General features: G+C 40.5%; 1 protein-coding gene across 5 annotated transcripts in view; it reads left to right on the top strand.

The window, feature by feature from the left end:
- Positions 1-16,868, top strand: part of LOC115616258 — an 88,748-nt gene that overhangs the window by 50,973 nt on the left and 20,907 nt on the right. For 4 of the 5 annotated variants that reach the window (XR_003994251.1, XR_003994252.1, XR_003994250.1 and 1 more), the window contains one exon: positions 870-1,075. The exons of the other annotated variant lie outside the window; for it this stretch is intronic. The gene's annotated coding sequence lies outside the window, so the exon portion shown is untranslated. The remainder of the gene's footprint in view (positions 1-869; positions 1,076-16,868) is intronic. 5 annotated transcript variants of the gene reach the window in all.

Here is a 16,868-nt window from a genome sequence, read left to right as displayed (position 1 = left end):
GAGATCAGCCTTCGTTTAGGCAACTAAATAAAGGGCGTATTTTCTGTGTGGGTCAACACCTAACAGCTGCCCTTAGGAGCACGTGGTGGGCTTTTAGAAGGTCAGGCTTGGTTCTGCCTCTGACAAGAACTGAGATAATTCAGTACTAAAGAGCAGTTGCTGAAGTGCGTTGGGTGCCTGCAACTTCCATTCAGACCAGTCAGAATTGAGGACACGTGTCCTATACCACAAGGAGGTATGTACAGGCCACCCAAATGTTACATCTTGGTTTCCTTCGTGGACTTGAACTATCCCAGTGGTTAGAAAATGAGACTGTGAGCTATTAAGGGGGGCGAAAGAAAGTTTTTGAACTGGGAAAACCTATTAAAAATTTAACCTCCATGTAGTATGTGTACTTCAGTGTGGTCATTGCTTTTTTCCTGTCTCATATGAATAAAATAAAGTATTTCTTTGCCAGCAGAGACATGCAAATGAGCTTACCTTCATATACATACATTAATGTAAAGAATGTTAGGATCAAAATGAATATACTCATGAAGAAAATACTCTGTCTTATGCAGAATTGCATTATAACATGGGGGTGACATGCAAAAGTCTGATGGCAAAATCGCTTGCAGTTGAAAGAAATACTGGTATATGCAGCAGCAATGTTACTGACTCCTAATACCGTGCCAATTAGGCCCTATTAGAGGAGTCAAAAGACAATTTGAATTTGAATCTTAGGTTCCCTGAAATAAATGAGCTTTGTAGTTGGAGAGCTTGGGTTATTTTTGGTAGGGTAACATTTGTTATATTCCGTTTGCAGTTCGGTTCCAAAGCAGTGCACAATACGTGTATTTGTGCATGATGTGACTCTGTTCTGTCTGCAGGACCACGTGCTCCCTGACCCATTGCCTTGACCGCTGCACAATTATTGCAGGGCTAGAGCTTGCTGAATTCTGGGTGCTCCTAAATTGCATTTAGGCTCCAACATGAAAGTTGTCCTGATTTTTTCAAAGACCCTGAATCCCTGCAGCTCCTGTTCTTGGCATGGATTTTGAGTCCTGAAAACTTTGGAAAGCTGGACACTTTTAAGGTAGGTATTGGAGTATAAGCGTAGGAATCTAAACTTAGCTGATCAATTTAGATAACCTTTGGACAGATGGAGAAAGTTTAACATCTCTATTGCTGGATGGAACAGGAGTTTCTTGTAACCCAGCTCAAGCAGTAATTCCAATAAAGGAAAATAGTATTTTTTAATTGCGTACTTACCAGGCTGGAAAGGTTGAAGTGATTTATTTTAAGAACCTACATGAGAAGTGGGAAAACTTTCTAAAAGCATCCACATAGCAAAATTATTTTCCAAGCGTTTCATTTTATAGAGAATAATATTAGCTTGCATGAACATAGTTTATCTTCTGAAGAAAGACAAGAGGTAGAAAGTGGAACACTTTAAGCCACAATCGCTGCCTCTGATTTTGTTCACCGCTTCTATGCGGAGGCTTACAGCCAGCCTGCTTTTCAGCCTAATTCCCCACCAGTTGCCCACCCAATAAGATTTCATTAATGGGAAATGTTAGTTACGCAGGAAAGAAAACTTGGAAACTTTGGGGGAAGGAGGGGACGCTTCTTGCTCGCAGTGGCAAAACTTTGCTCCACGATTGCTTTTTAAGACTTAGTAGAAGAATCCTAAAGGAGTTTTGTATTTGTCTCTCTCATTTTAGGGAGAAATGCAGTGAGAGAGCAAAGAGCTGGAGTGAGAGGAAATTTCTGTATTGTTTAGCAGAGTGAAAGGGTTCTTTTTCTTTTAAAATAGAATTAAAATAGAACCCCAGACCAGCAATGACTTCTCTGGAAGTTAAAACAACTCTTACGCAGTTGTTTCTCCTGTCTGTTTTAAGGGGGCTGCCAGAATGGAAACAAGATAACTTTTTGCAGGGTGAGGGTATGCCTGTCTATTGCAAATCTTTCTACAAACAAAAACTTGGCTGTTTGATTGTTTGCTACACTGTCAGCGCTATACCTCCAATGTTGGCTGTTAATTCTCCATTGCTATGTAATCATCGGTGATTCTCTCCAGCAAAGTACTTGCGAGACAGAAACACAGATTTGCTTTCTTTTATTTATTTTAAAATTTGTTTTATTTTGCTGCTTTTTTTTTTTCCAAAGGGTTACATGGGAGTGAAGGAAATTGTAGCAAAGTCAGTAAGAAACTCTTCCCACCCACCCACCCCCCCCCCCATCCTCCAAAGGAGAAGTTTTAAGGTGCTGAGGAGAATGAAGGCTGCTACTTCCTAACAGCTCTGAAATTTCATTTGCAGAAATGGTTTTCCTCTTTAAATACAAAATCCACCCCCCAAACCTAGCAAATTGCAGAAGAGATCCCTGCCTGTTGCCGCAAACCCGTAGATCCGAACTTGTGGTCATATTCCACACAAGCTTGTATCTATAGGTATGTGTCTGTCTGGCAAGTGCACAAAGGGTTGTGTTTATGCATTTAAACTGACAATGATCAACTTTGCTGTTTGTACCTTTCGTCTAATGCCTTCTTCCCTCCTCCCTTCTGTTTTTTGTTTTTTAAAGAAATATAACATTACAGCTGCAAATCTTTTTCTGCAATTATCGTATCAGTTTTCAGCTTTGGTTAGTGTTAAAATACACTCGTGCAAAACAGCAACTCATTTGTGCCTGAGTAAAATGGGACGGGGGAGTTATTTGACATCAGACTGGAGAAATTAAATCTCAGCTCTGTTATGCCTAGGTCTGGCTATGGGGATACAGTAGGAAGTGCTCTTAGACTGTCTAGTTCTGAGGGTGTCGGGAAGCAGATGAAATTGTTTCATTTATAAAGTAACGTGGATCCATTCTTTCTTTGCATAGTGGTGGCAATTTGTTTGTGAGAGGAACAGACGCTTCTGTTCGCCTTGATATCAAGGAACTTTGAATCACTGGGCATACTGCAGGCTTGCAGCTCTGTAACAGAGAAGGGCATTGGCCCTGCAACTCCTATTCTCTCTCAAAAAGTAGTTTACTTTACAATCCCATTCCTTCCAATTTCATGGTATTAATGTCTTTGAAAATAGTTTTGAAGGGAAAATAATCATGCTGTAAACTCCAAAGAAGAGGTAGGGCAGGAAGAAAACCCACCATAGAAGCAGGCAGTATAAAACCTGCTGTGTAAAACTAACATTTTTAACTTGTGAAAGTGGAACTAGTATTTTTGAAGAAGTCGGGATTTTTAATCCCAATATACAGATTCTATATGAAAATAATTCAGCTGTAAACTCAAAATAAAGTCTGACTCTTTCTTTCCAGCAGCTTTCAGTGTTAATTCTACCCAAGATTTGGTCTGCATTTCCACTTTTCAATTTCTCTGTTTTTGAACTTGGCTGGTTTGACGCACACTGCCGCAGGCCAAAAAAGTTGTTTTTCTTTCTTGCTGAATTTCCAGGGTTTTCTATGTGTTTTCTATTTACTATAGAAGCCTAAAATGATGTCAAAGAAGGCTTCTGCTAACAAAATTTTGCTCTAACTACTCCTCTTTCTCCCTGTGAATTGAAACTTGCTTTTAATAAGAAAACAAACCGCACAGTTTGGCATGTCTGTGTGACCATGCGTTTGGGTACAGAAACCGGTGGTCAATATTCCCCTCCTGCATATATAGGAAATTAAGGTATAAAAGTAGATATGTGGTTTCCAGGAGGACTTTTGCTGCTGGGCTCTCTTTATGTGCAAGGCAGCTGGTTTTGAGGTGTATGTTTACCTTTGCCACATCATAGAGTGAATGTTGGGTGTCACCATTCTGGTCTCAGTTACCTACATGTACAAGGCCCTTGACATGTGTCCACAAGTGATGTTCCGGATGTTCAAAACACAGACAGTAAGAGGTGACTGAGGAGCGTAATAGATAAATCTCTTTCAGGCGAGAGTACTGCAAGGCCACATTGAAGCCTAGTTGTGGGATACTACCCACGGTATGGACTTTGAGTCAAGATCTCCTTTGGGATGTGGTGCTGGTTCCTACCTCTGCTTTGGCTTTGCTGGTGGATGTTATTTCATAAGTAGTGGAATGAGTAGGGTATTGTCATGGGCTGTGATAGAAGCAGGAGGAGATTGCATCTAGTTGTGACAGTAAAAGTTGTTTTTCCCAGAGGGGCTGTTAAGAATCTGTGTTGGTTTTTTGAGTTTTGGGGTTTTTAAATGCTGTAAATATTCACTGCTTCAGATTCCCATGGTTATGGCTATAAAGAAAGTATTAACTCTTTTAGTCTAACCTCCAAGGAGAAACGAGCTGGTCAAACCTAGTTCCCAATATAATATGTGGTGGTTTCTTCTCTGTAAAGCCATTTGGAGACTTCAGGCTTTTGGCAGAATATGCTGAGAAGAGCCTGGGATTTGTCATGGATGTTTCTAGAGGCTGGCACTTCAGGTGACATTGCTTTTAGAGTGCCAAAAGCCCATGGCAGGGGAATTGGGCAGATGTGCTGCAAAACGAGACGCCACACTTGGGTTTGAAAGCATATTTTTGGATTAGAAAATCAGTATTTGGATCAAAGAAGAGAAAAGAGGAAACAGATTATTTTAGTGTAGTTTCTCACTGGCTATGTTGGGACCTGCTAATCAAGATCCTTTTTTTTTTCCCCCCTTTGGTGAGAGACTTGATCAAAACATGGCTGGATGCTTAGAAAGCAAACTTTAGAAATGTGCCATCAGAAACGGGGCTAAGATGCTGCCCTGTGGGGAGAACTGTTGCATTATATTTTGTGGCTAAGCATGTTTTCTGGTTGCTTCTGGTTGCTTCTGGTTTCCTGGTGCTTGGCAAAGAAATAGGGTAGCTGTGCCACTGCGTGGGCATGCGTCAGCTCAGCCTTGTCAGGCTTGGAGACGCTGTGGCCCCTGCTTTATGGGACAGGGTAAACATGCCCAAGGAAGCCTCCTGATCGCTGTTGTCTTCTGCAACAAGAGGTACAGCAACGTGGCTGCAGAGAGGATGCCAACATGGGCATGGGTAGAGTCAGCACTTCTGTCAGTACCAGCATAGCTCTTACATTTTACTAATTTACTTTAGTTTGTTCCTTGCTAAACTACCCCCTGTTCTTTTTAACTACAGCTCCAATACTTGCACCCACCCCTTTGTTTTTCAGCTCAGCCTGTTGAAAAGAACTGTATTGTGTTTTCAGCATTAATTTGTATTTCTTTTCTGTTGGTCGTATTTCACTGCGCTTCATTAAGCTTTAGAGTGAAACTGGAGTCTGACAAAATGATGGGAAGAACCTTGAAATGTGTCTTCCCTTTAGGATGGAAAAAACTAATTGGAGCTTCTACCTGTACGTTTCTTAGGAATTCTTTTCCTCACTTTGTTGATAAGGAGCTTACATTTATGCAGCAGCTTTGATCCAAGTGCCATACAGAGTGCACAGAGATCTCTTCATCTGTCACTGAGGCACAGCGACTGCATAACAGTGCACAGACCCGCTGCAAAATTGCTCAGGGCAGGAAGTACTGAATGCTTCACCTGGTTTGATGTTGCAGGGGAACTTAAAGAAATAGAAGGCAGTTACTGTAACTGGAGATAAACCAGAGCACCTGCACGTAGAAAGTACCAGGAAGGCCTTGGGGACATGAAGAAGTCCCAATATCCTCTCCAAAAAATGGTACCTTAATTAATGCAGTCCCTTTCTCGAGCAACAGGCAGAGTTACTGCCTTAGCACCTCCCAAGAGGAAAAAAAAATGCCTCCTGTGGAACTACGTGGCTATATCTGCATCTGGGGAGGATTTACTACAATTGTGTTTCATTTGGCCAGAATTATAGTTTAAACCAGAAGCAGTAGTTCTTGTCTGAAGAAGCAAACCAAAGCTCTTCCAAAGCAGACTCTTCTTTTTTCAGATTGGGTAAATCACGTCTTTCTCTCTCGAGATAACAAGACCATTTCTCACTTCTGTTACCAAAAGCACCTGTAAGGTCCCTTGCAGACAAGTATGTTGCATAGTGTCCACTGGGGTATGAAAATGATTACATTTGTGTGCTCCCCCTTTTCCCAGCCTCGTCTGGTGTGGAGCACAGTCAGCCCTTGTCAGCAGAGGAGCACACAATAGCATTCGAGTAATTAGAATAACCATATGCAGTGGCAAATGGGATTCATGATAAGCAGAATGTAATTGTGTACCCTGGAATTTGAACTGTATCCAAATACTCTTATTCAGATAATCAAATCTGGTTAAACTCTTAAAAGGCAGATAAATTTCAGTATTCTGATTATTTCAGTAATCTGATTTTATTTTTCTCTTTGTTTATTTGCTTTTAATCAGTAAGGGAGAAAATAAGGAGAGGATGTTCTTAGGGGAGGAATCCAAGACGGAGTAAGACACCTGCCCTTGAGCTAGGAAGTCTCCATAATATGCGAGTATTCTGTAAGTGGCATTAGCCTCAGCAATCTGAAGAAGAGAGATGTGCTCCAGTTGGGCTGCGGAGCCTTTGATTGTAGATATGCAGTATCATAAAACTGTAGAATAGTTAGGGTTAGAAAGGACCTTCAGATCATCTATTTCCAACTCCGGTCATGATGAAATAAAACTTCATCATGCCTCCCTGGAAGTGGCACCAAGTTTTGGTACAGCTTCCTGGCAATCACCTATGAGTTCCTTCGCTTTTCAGCGTGTATGTGGAACCAGCCTTGTCTCTGGGTCCTTATCATGCTGTGCAGAATCTCAAACAAGAGCATTCAACCTGAGCTCACTGAGCTTCACACCAAAAGCATAGGGCACTGCTCAATAACAGAGCAAAAAGACCTAAATTTTGGGGTCATTTAGAGTCATCAGCCTTGCAGTCCTTTCCAGCCTTTGCCACCTTGCCCACGAGTGTCCCTGGTTGGCCCTTAGACCAAGTATCTATGTCCTGTGTTGTCCAAACCAGAATTGATGCTGCACTCCAGCTGCTGACAAAAAGCTATATATGGTTCAGGAGTGAGATCATGGCTACCCTTCCCCTAGAAAGTACCAGATATTGAAACGCAAGATTGAGTAAATCTTCAGATTGCTGTAACTCTTGCTACAAGTTGAGGCAGAGACCATTTTTGTCATGTGTTGAAAAATTCTGGGTAGCTTTCAAAACATTTACTTACTCTGGGTTTCAGCTGAGCCCAGATGAGACTTCTTTTGCAGTCTCTTGATGTTCCAGCCCTCTTCAGCATGTCTGCCAGACTTCTAGGAGAGCTCTCTGAGTTAGAGTAAACCTTTGAACCTCTTGAGGTTCCTCATCACAAGCAAGTTCTAATAACAAATTTTCATTAAGTAAAGCTGAATGGGTGAGATGACCGGTAGGAATCATGTCAGCATTTCCATTGTACAATCTCTTCTGTCTGAGGTTTATGAAAGTCAGCTGTAAAAAAGATCACTCCAGGCTGAGATTTAGCAAACAAGATTTTAGCCCTCAAACTGGAACAATATCGTTTCTGGGTTTTGGTATTTACTTTTTTTCTCAATGACTTAAGGAAATATGTTTGCTTCAGGAGTATTTTCTGCTTTCCACTCCTTCCTTGGCTAGCACTGCAATAGCCTGCCTGGGATCTGAAAGTGAAGGTGGATTCTTCCTTCTTCTACATCATTCACATCCATAAAGATTCAAAGCCAAATCTCAGCTGACGATTTTGCAGATAATAATAACAAAATACAATTCAGCTTTCCTGAACCCATCTGTACTGAATTTCCATTGCTGGTATACTTCGTTCATGTTTGTAAAGTCAATAGGAGTGGTCTGTAAATGCGCACGAAGTGTGGTATAGCTGCAGGGGATTAATATATGAGGCACTGTTCTCTGTGTCATTATCTAGGAATACTGTGCCCTTTGAAACCCTGCTTTTCTGTGACTAAATTGTTGCTTTGCATTGAAGCATGTTTTAAAAGAATTACATATTCCAGCCTTTCAATCCTCAGAAATCAGTTCTGTATTTGAATTCTTGGGGAAATATAAAATTTGGGTTCAGGTAGTATAAAGTAGGGGACACACGTTTCTTAATTCTTCTTTCACCCAAAGTCCATGAAAGGAACAGACAGTAAAATAAGTGATACTTCTGCACAACTTCCTAGTCCAGACTAAAGCTTGCACCTTGATCTGATGTATCCTGAGGTCAGTGGCATGGGCTGTTGTTAACTTCAGAGGTAGAAACACTTGATCTGTTTGGGAAGAACTGCTGCAATGACATTTCCTCTTCATTTGAAAATAAGCATTCACTGCACGTGAATTCTGCCTTCTCTGTGATAAGACACAGTCTTTGCCATGTTTACTTCAGGTACTGTATTTCAGAAATCAGGGGGTTACACTAAGTAAAGGGACACCATTTTTTGATTACACTGTTGCTTTAAAATACAACTTGCTGGGCTGGGACAGAGATTTCCTTTTGTCCACACAAGTGTGAAATCATTTCTGTGATTCTGAAAAAGCAAGAGGCCTAAAAGGGTTCCCAAACAATAGGCGCTGGGGTACATGAACTGATATAGGAATGCACAGCTCTATATGGAACGCAGTTTTCCCTGCCACAGTATTTAATAGGAACTTCCACGACATCGATACGTATCGTAATTGAACATTGTCATTAGATTACATATTTACTGTAATTACATAATTAGGTATGATTGTGCTAATTGGATAAAGACATAATTGACAAAAATCACCAGAAAACAAACATGGAGATTCATGCCACCAAAAGAAAGTGTCTTAATAGGACTAGCGCTGCGAATCTCCTGCTCTCCTCCCAGAAGAAGGATGTTTATAGTACATAGGAAGTTACTGAGGAGCCAGGCATTGACAGATGTGAAGGTGCAGAAGTAATGGCAATTAAATGACTTCTGTTTTAATGTTTGATCTCATTTCCTACACTCAATACTTCATGTCAGTAGTAGCAGCAGATATTCTAACTGATGAAATGACTAGACGCAAGACACTTTTTTTCTGCTTGAAATTACACTTCCTCTGGGATGCAAATACACTTTCATCTGTCCAAGCTTCATCTGAGCTTAAAGTGGTGTGAACAAAGTACCAGTAATTCTGAAGCCAAGCTCTCATAAAAGGGGAAAATTTGCCAGGATAATCTATGCATCAGGCTGCAGAGGTGTCTAAAATTTGACCAGAGAGTGAGTTAGGTATCAGACCCTGGGACAGAAATACTTTATCTTAAAGTCTCTTTGTACTGCTCTGTAAAGTGAGCCTAGCTTAGATACAGGTCCACATAAAGACTTGCTTATTACTCTCACATTTGTGCAGACAGGTTTTGGCATATGTGGGAACTTGGATGAGAATGTTTCCTCAGTGAGGACCTTCTCCCATCAGTTTGTGCTTGGACACAGCCATGGCACCATGTAACAGGTCATGGTACTTGCAGTGGAAGCCCATGTGCCAAGCAGGGCACAGCTCCCCAGCTCAATATAGTGACGGGGGAGGGAGCGAGAATGATCTTTGAATAAGAGCCAGCACAGAGCTGACAGCTCAAGGATTTGTCAGTGTGGTGATGAAGAGGAAGTTGAAGTTGTGATGGAAGAGCAGCAAGGAGAGGTGGCGAGTCAGGAACAAAACAGTCGCAGTGGCATTTGCTAACCTGAATTTAGGTTATTTAGGTGCAAGTTGAGAGTAAGGGATCTTTTCATAAGGAATTTTGATTGTGTTAGTCTCAGTGCAGTGGTGATGTTAACAGTACTTTCCTTCATTAAACTGATCATGTATTGATAATAATTTTTGTTTTATATTATGCAGTGGGTAACATTCATGACAAGATTGAGATACAAGAAAATACTTGCAAGGATAAGTTGTATTAAAAATGAGTAGCTTAGCCATGAAATGATCTAGTTTACATTTTGCAGTTTATAGCTGCAGAATAGGATGTTTTCAAAAGTCTAAAAGGGAGTTACATCTCCTATGTCACATACGAATTGGGTGGGATTTGAGATTTTCCATCACCCTGAATGAGAACACAGGTTCATTGGCTTCCATAGAGCTAAAGGAGTTACATCATTGGATTGCATGTCAGAGGGCAGATGTTCAGTGCACAGAAATTATGATGTTGCGTCAAGGAATTGGGATGATTTCAGGATGCTTTTAGAGAGTAATAAAGCTCCTGGTGAGAATACAGGACCAGAGAGCCATGGCTTCCTTATCCAGATTTGTGGTTGGATCACTGTTCTAATAAAATGGTTAACAGTGACTCTGCTGTTAGGGTACTGTACCATGCTGCTCACAGTGCATTTCTGCAGAGCCTATCAGGTCATTTACTGAATCTGGAGTCATTAGAAATTCCACTGATACTATCAACATTATATACATTCAAACCATGCAGAAAGATTGGGTTTTTATGGAATAATCTGGAGAGTGGTATTATTTCTCCCCTTCCTCCTTTATTTTTAGTCAGGCTTTGAATGTAAAGGTAGGGCACTAGCTTTTTTGTGATCAGCAGTACTACCTTATCCTAAGAAAAGAGAAACAATCAAGATGCCATCTATTCAGCACAGCTCAGCATTCGTTCACAGGGTTTGATTCCCTTGTAATCCACTTCCAGCACAGAGCTGTTGTGCCTGAGGATGCATTCACCTGAGAGGCAAGATCTCAGGACCGATTCAGCTCCACTGTCTGCACTAGCATATTTTAAGATGCTAATCCTTGTTTGTAAGTCATAATAAATAGGCAGCATACTGCTTTAAGTAATACCTTGGTTGGTAATGGGAATGACTCACAATGATAACATCCTGGTTGTTTGACTGTGAACTAATACAAGTTAAAAACGTAATGTGTTCCTTGTTAAGGGAACACCGTCTTATTCTGACTCTGAGAGAGGCTCAGTGTTGCATTTCTAACCTCACTAATCTTAACAAGGCATTGGTGCAAGGGTAAAGTTTACTTAAAACTTTCTAGCCTTTCTGCAGTTCTTCTCTTAATCCCACTTCTGCAGTCATCCTTTATAAGCATTCAGGAGCCAAGGTGCATGTTCCAAGGTCAACGTTATATGTGTTCAAAAAGGAAAAGACATGTTAGGACAAATTTCATATTAAGCCTTCTTTAAGTGCTTTAAAATAATGTATGTATATGCTCTGAGGTGTAGTGCAGATACATCTGCTGCGGAGGGGGAAAAGTACTTTTTTTGGCCAGGGACAAAATTCCTTCTTGTGTGAAAAGAAGTGACCACGATCTTGTCTCTCTCTAGCAGTAATAACCACAGCTCGTTGTGTCTTATCTATTAACATATGCAGTGTGGGGAGCTGCGTTTGGGTTTGGTGTCTTTTCACCAGCAAAGCATTTATTGCTTCTAAATTAGTACACTGAGAATTCCAAGGACTTTTTTTAACTAGAAACCCTGACATTTATGTCGGCTGTGGAGTGGTGGGTAGCTTTCAGCATTTTTGACTGCATGCATCCAGGTTGAGGTAGTAGGTTGTATAGTTTAGAATTACACCAAGGGAGATAACTGTACAACCTCCTAGCTTTCCTTGGGTCTTGCACAGAACGGCGTGATGAGCGACCATAATTCCTCAGCAATCTTTGCTCTGGACACATGGAACAGGAAAGAGCAGGTAAGATGAGCTGGAAAGCCTTTTCTTTTCTTCTGCCTCTCTAGAACTTCAGAAATGTTCATTCTCTCAGCATTTTTTACCTATGGGTGCTGTATTATTGAGTTTTTAGCACATTCAGTGGACTAGTAATGCTTGTCTTCCTTTATTAGCATTTGAGCAGCGCAATGTGTAACATTCCTAAAAAGCACCATGGCAACTTATCAGTGTTATTGCCTTCACGGTCAGCAATCAGAAGCCTCCAAAGGTAACATGAAAAGTGTCCTGTGTTGTATCTGCTATTGAGATGTGTAAGCAGGTTTCTCTTTCCACTAGTCTTGGACTGGTTTGGTTAGTTCTACACCAGGAGTTAAACAAGGCTGTGCCCTGTAGCAGTACGAGACCTGGCACACTCATTGTCTCTCAGGAAGCGTAGGAGGCTGGTGCTGATGCTTCCAGATAAAGCCTGTAAGGGTTTCTGTGAAAGTACCTAAATCTACAGTCCTTGGGAGAGCTGTTCTTAGGGAATATCCATTAGTGATTACAGTCAGTTAAAATGATTTGTAAGGGTTTTATTTCTAGGCTTGTACAGTTACATTAGGTGTTTCAAAGGCTGTGGCTCTGGACACATCCAATAGAGGTGGTTTGCTTCTCCCTCACAGCAGTTTGGATTAAGGAGCTGTGGAATCACCTTATATTTTGTGGAGGAGCTGTATGGAGAATAGGCACATGCTGAGCCAGCAATTCTGGGCAAAAGACCACATTCTTAATATATCTTACAAGCCTAAAACGCAGGGAATATACCAAATATACCTAGCTGCTATTGAAATCTACAGTCTTATTTACCAAAGTATTTGATGCCTAAAAACCCCTCTGAAACTCTGGCATTTATCTAGCGAAGTCTGAACACAAGAGTCAAGATCTTCATGTTGTCAGTGTTCAGGGTTCAGGTCCCCTGGCTGCCTGGATTAAGATGGTGGCTGTAATGCTTGATCAGGGCCCAGAACATGAGCTCTGTTATGTCTTTCGACTATATATATATATGACTAATTCTGGCAAGAGTTTTTGAGTTCCCAGAAATAAGAAAGACTGCTAGTGGGTAAACTTTCTAAGTTAGTGAATAAAAGTAAAAGGGGGGGCACAGGATTTCTTTCATTAGGCTAATCTAAAAGTGTGAAAATGATAACAATATTTCAAGGTATCTAAGTAACCCAGAGAAATATTCTTCTAGTAAAATGGTGCTTTAATATCTGCAAATCCTTGTTTACTGAATGCAAAGAGAAGCTGTTGGTTTCTTGAGTGTTACCCAGTGCTCGATTATTAGTTATTCAAAGAGTGGATTAGTGGGATTTTATTTCATCTTGTTTTCAAAGAGGTTATAGATATCAATACCATGGTTTATAACTCTGCAGTTCCTTAGGACAAGGCAAGTATCCGGGCTAACACAACGCAGCTTCTGTGTTCCACAGAGGCACATGCACTAAACACATGCAGGTGGTTAAAAAAGAGGAATCTTTTTAGCACATTTTAGGCAGTACCTTATTTCCCGCCCCCCCCACCCCCCCCAATAAATCTTTTTGCAGATGGAAGTGCAAATTTTCAGCTGTAAATCCACAAGCTGCATTGATTCCCATCCAATTTAGAGCTGTTCCATAAGAGTTGATTTATTATTTTTAACCTGTTTGGATAGGAATAGCTTTATAAACGGGTGGTAATAACTTCAAATGAGAACAGTTTCTCTTCATTTTTGGTGGTAACATTTTGAGTCTGCTTTGCACAGGTATAAGGGAACTTCATAAGGTCCAAAAATAGCAGTTGTCTATACTAACACACACACTTGTGGCTATCAACTTTAAGTATGTCAATCATACAGTATGTAACTCGAATGATCTATCTTGTTCCAAAGAACAAGGAATCATAATTAAAAAGGAGAATGGTCAGTGGTAAACATAATTCGATGTGCATATTTTTCTTCTGAATAAAATAGCATTCCAGCTCTCCCCCTGATGAGAGGAATGTATTGTCAATTAATTAGACTTCCATCATATGTCCTCGGATGCCCTTCTATCATATGCCTTCCATATGTCCTTATGTCATATGCCTTCCATATGCCCTCTATGTAATTAAGCTTCTATCATATGGCTTCTATCATATGCCATTTAAATAGATTTCCAGGAGAATGTGGCAGTGTTACAATTACGGACCTTTTGTAATGAGTAAAGGAACAACTCATGAGCTGTAGCTTGAAAGAGGAGGAAGCAAAAGGAAGGTGGCTCACCCTAAACAGTTTCTTTAATTGGCAGTTTTGTTTCTCTCAGCTTGGGCAACGAACAGACAAAAGTGGTTTATTTTCCTTATTTTCCATTACTGTTCCATTCCCACTTTTTATTCAGTGAAGTCTGTGAATAGCTGGGGAGATAGCAACTGTTTGTCAGAGAACATTTCCATTGGAATGTAAAATGAAAAAGAAACCATCCACCTCCCAGAAAAACTGTGTGTCCTATGATAATGAAATGTAAACTTTGATCTTGTTTTTGATCCTTTAAGTCTGTAACATAAAGTGAAGTACTAGAAATCTCATGGTGAAAGAATTAATGAAACTGAGATAGTACACTTAAGCACACATCCCTGTTCTCCCTTATGGACAATGGGTACAGATAGTATTGTGCTTTTCTTGGCATGGTGATTGCTTGGTAGATAGTGTCCTAATGTACAAGGATATGTAGTGAAATGGATCCCAAATTTACTCTGACTTATTAAGGATAAAAACCCAAAATAGGCACTGATGCTTATATACGTAATGAAGAAAACTGCAAGCATCCGAGGAATGATGAGGTCTTGGAATGGTTTCCAATGAAAAGACAGCTAGCATGCTCGTTTGCCTTATGTACACTTGTGTATCTGTGCCTTTTTTCTTCCCAACAACTTCTGAGACTATTTTCCAATCCCAGCCAGATTTGATAGAGGAATGGGGACTTCCAAGACTATTCTGCTCCAGCAAGCTTTACAGAAATGATAGAAATCACAGCCATATATCCAGCAGTCAGGAAAAAGGTTGAAAGGACAAAGAGAAGGTAAAACAGTCATATGTGCTGAGGTATCCAAACTATAAAATGGAGAGTGGTTTGCAGCATATGCCAGTTTACCTGGATTAACTGGATTGAATGAAGTAATGAGAACAGTTCAAACAGATTCCCACTGGCTAGTAACCAGCGTGTCCCTGAAGACTTTATACTCTAGTTGCTAGAGCATGCTAAAACCCATACCATCATGACTTCACTGCTATTTATATGTGCTCTGCCTAGATTAAGATAGAATTTACCAAACAATGGGTCCTATATTTTGCTGCATTAGCCACTATTTGTAATACAGATGCATTCCTGAAAAATAGGTGAAAGGTCTTAGTTTTGGCTTAATCTTTTTAGTTTCAGCTCAGTTTTCATTTAAAATGTGCACATATCCAAAATATAACCAGTCCATCTGGAAGCTCTAGGAAGAGAAAAATTCATGTTGTGGCGCTGCACCATCATTAGTTTATTGGTGCCACAATCATAAACTGCGAACTAAGGGAAGCCTTTAAGCCTCTTGTAGTGTACCACTGAAATTATCTGTCAAGAATAACTACTGAAGTGTTGTATTCATAAATAGTTCTTTTCTGGTTTGCTGGGCAGCAGGAAAATATTTGCACCATTGCAGATTATCTTTCACTCCTGTGTTTTCACCTGGCTATGAGGCAAGGGCTGTTCCTGGGACCTGAATGTGGTCCCTTTGGAAAGGAGACTGGAACTCAGAGACTTTCACCGTTACAGGGATTTTTTTTCCTTAAACAATGGCTTTCATCAATTTCCACACCCAGCTGAAACTATGCTGCAACACTTCTGCTGCTAAATCAGATGCATTAAGTACAGTCAAATTTGTACATAAAAGTTTTGTAAGAACTGGGATGAAATAGAATGGAATGCCAGAATGACTCATTGTTTAATGAATAAGGCCCTAAGTGTTCTATTGATGCCATTTATAAATTTGTATAAAATGTATAGAATTCATGTCATAACTGGAATTCCAAGCACAGCAACCTTGTGAGCTAAATTATGATGATGATAGGGTACTGCACAAATTAATATGAATTCTAACACGCTTCTGCTTGAAAGCTGCTCAGACAGTTAAAAATAAGACAATTTCATTATACAGATTGAAAGCCCAGACCTCAGAAATGCTGCTACTCTCTCCTTTGAAAATTATAAATTACTGAAGAAGGAAGTTCTTTTTTGTGTGTGTGTTAGAGTCAAAAAGTATAACCTATGCAGGAAAACAGATGTCCTTTAATTAGATGTAGATATCGATTGCAATGCACAGTGCAACTGGAAAATGAAAGAATTAGCTGGCAGAGACCAGCTCAATATCTGGAACTCTTGTATTGAAAATGACTAGTCTGAGGCCAGAGCAGAGATCTGAACACACATCTCTCTGACTTTTCCCTTCTCATTCTTACTTTTCCCTTTTCATAGCTTGGTGGCTTAGATATGAAACCAGGTGAAGTTCAGCATTTCCAGCATGAGTTTTTGAGATGAGTTCTATATCCATTCAGACTTCAGCCAGAGATGAACTCTTCCAGGTGTGGTGTTGGATTTAACCTTGTGAGAAAAGCTTTCAGTCTAAACAGGAACAGAAAGGAAATCTGACATCTGGAAATTTCCCATAGCAGAGGAAGATCCAAAATGTTTTATTTGGGAACACCCACCCCCTGTCTTTCTTTCTTTAAACAAGACAAGACTTCTACTTGCCCTGACTCTGCTCCAGGCGGTCCCAGTTGCATATACTTAGATTTATATATTCAAAATATAAAACGTATTCTCCCTGAGCAAATAATGTCTTACATGCAATAGGGTGAAATTAGCCTCTTTGTGCAATGTCATGGCCCTGTTTCTTGGTTAAATAAGAATCAGGTTTCTGGGGCAGATATGGAGAGGAATTGAAATGCTGCATTCCATGTTATATGCAGCGACTTCTTACCAACACCTCTCCCTGCTTCCTTCTCAAATTCCTCCCCAGTTAGGTGATCCACGATTGTCTGAGGTGTACTGCAAATGAAATACCACTGGCTAGACATACTCCAAGCAATTATTTCCTTCAAAGATGGGAGGAAGCCGCTACCACTGCTAAGGATGAAGCCACTTGCCTATGGGAAAGAGCTGTCATCCTGCAGGCAGGGGCCGCACCAGCACCTGGACCCATTTTCTGCCTCCCACCAGCCACCTCTAATGTGGAAGCCCACCACACTCAAGACCCCATCCAAAAGTACTGCTCAAGAGCAGTGTAGGTACTATAGGCCACTACAGAAGTCCTTCATTTCTGTTTT

The sequence above is a fragment of the Strigops habroptila genome, chromosome 17 (genome assembly GCF_004027225.2).
Source record: "Strigops habroptila isolate Jane chromosome 17, bStrHab1.2.pri, whole genome shotgun sequence".
Taxonomy (NCBI): Eukaryota; Metazoa; Chordata; class Aves; order Psittaciformes; family Psittacidae; genus Strigops; species Strigops habroptila.
The sequence above is the reverse complement of the archived record's forward strand: the minus strand, read 5'-3'. Positions and strand labels throughout refer to the sequence as shown.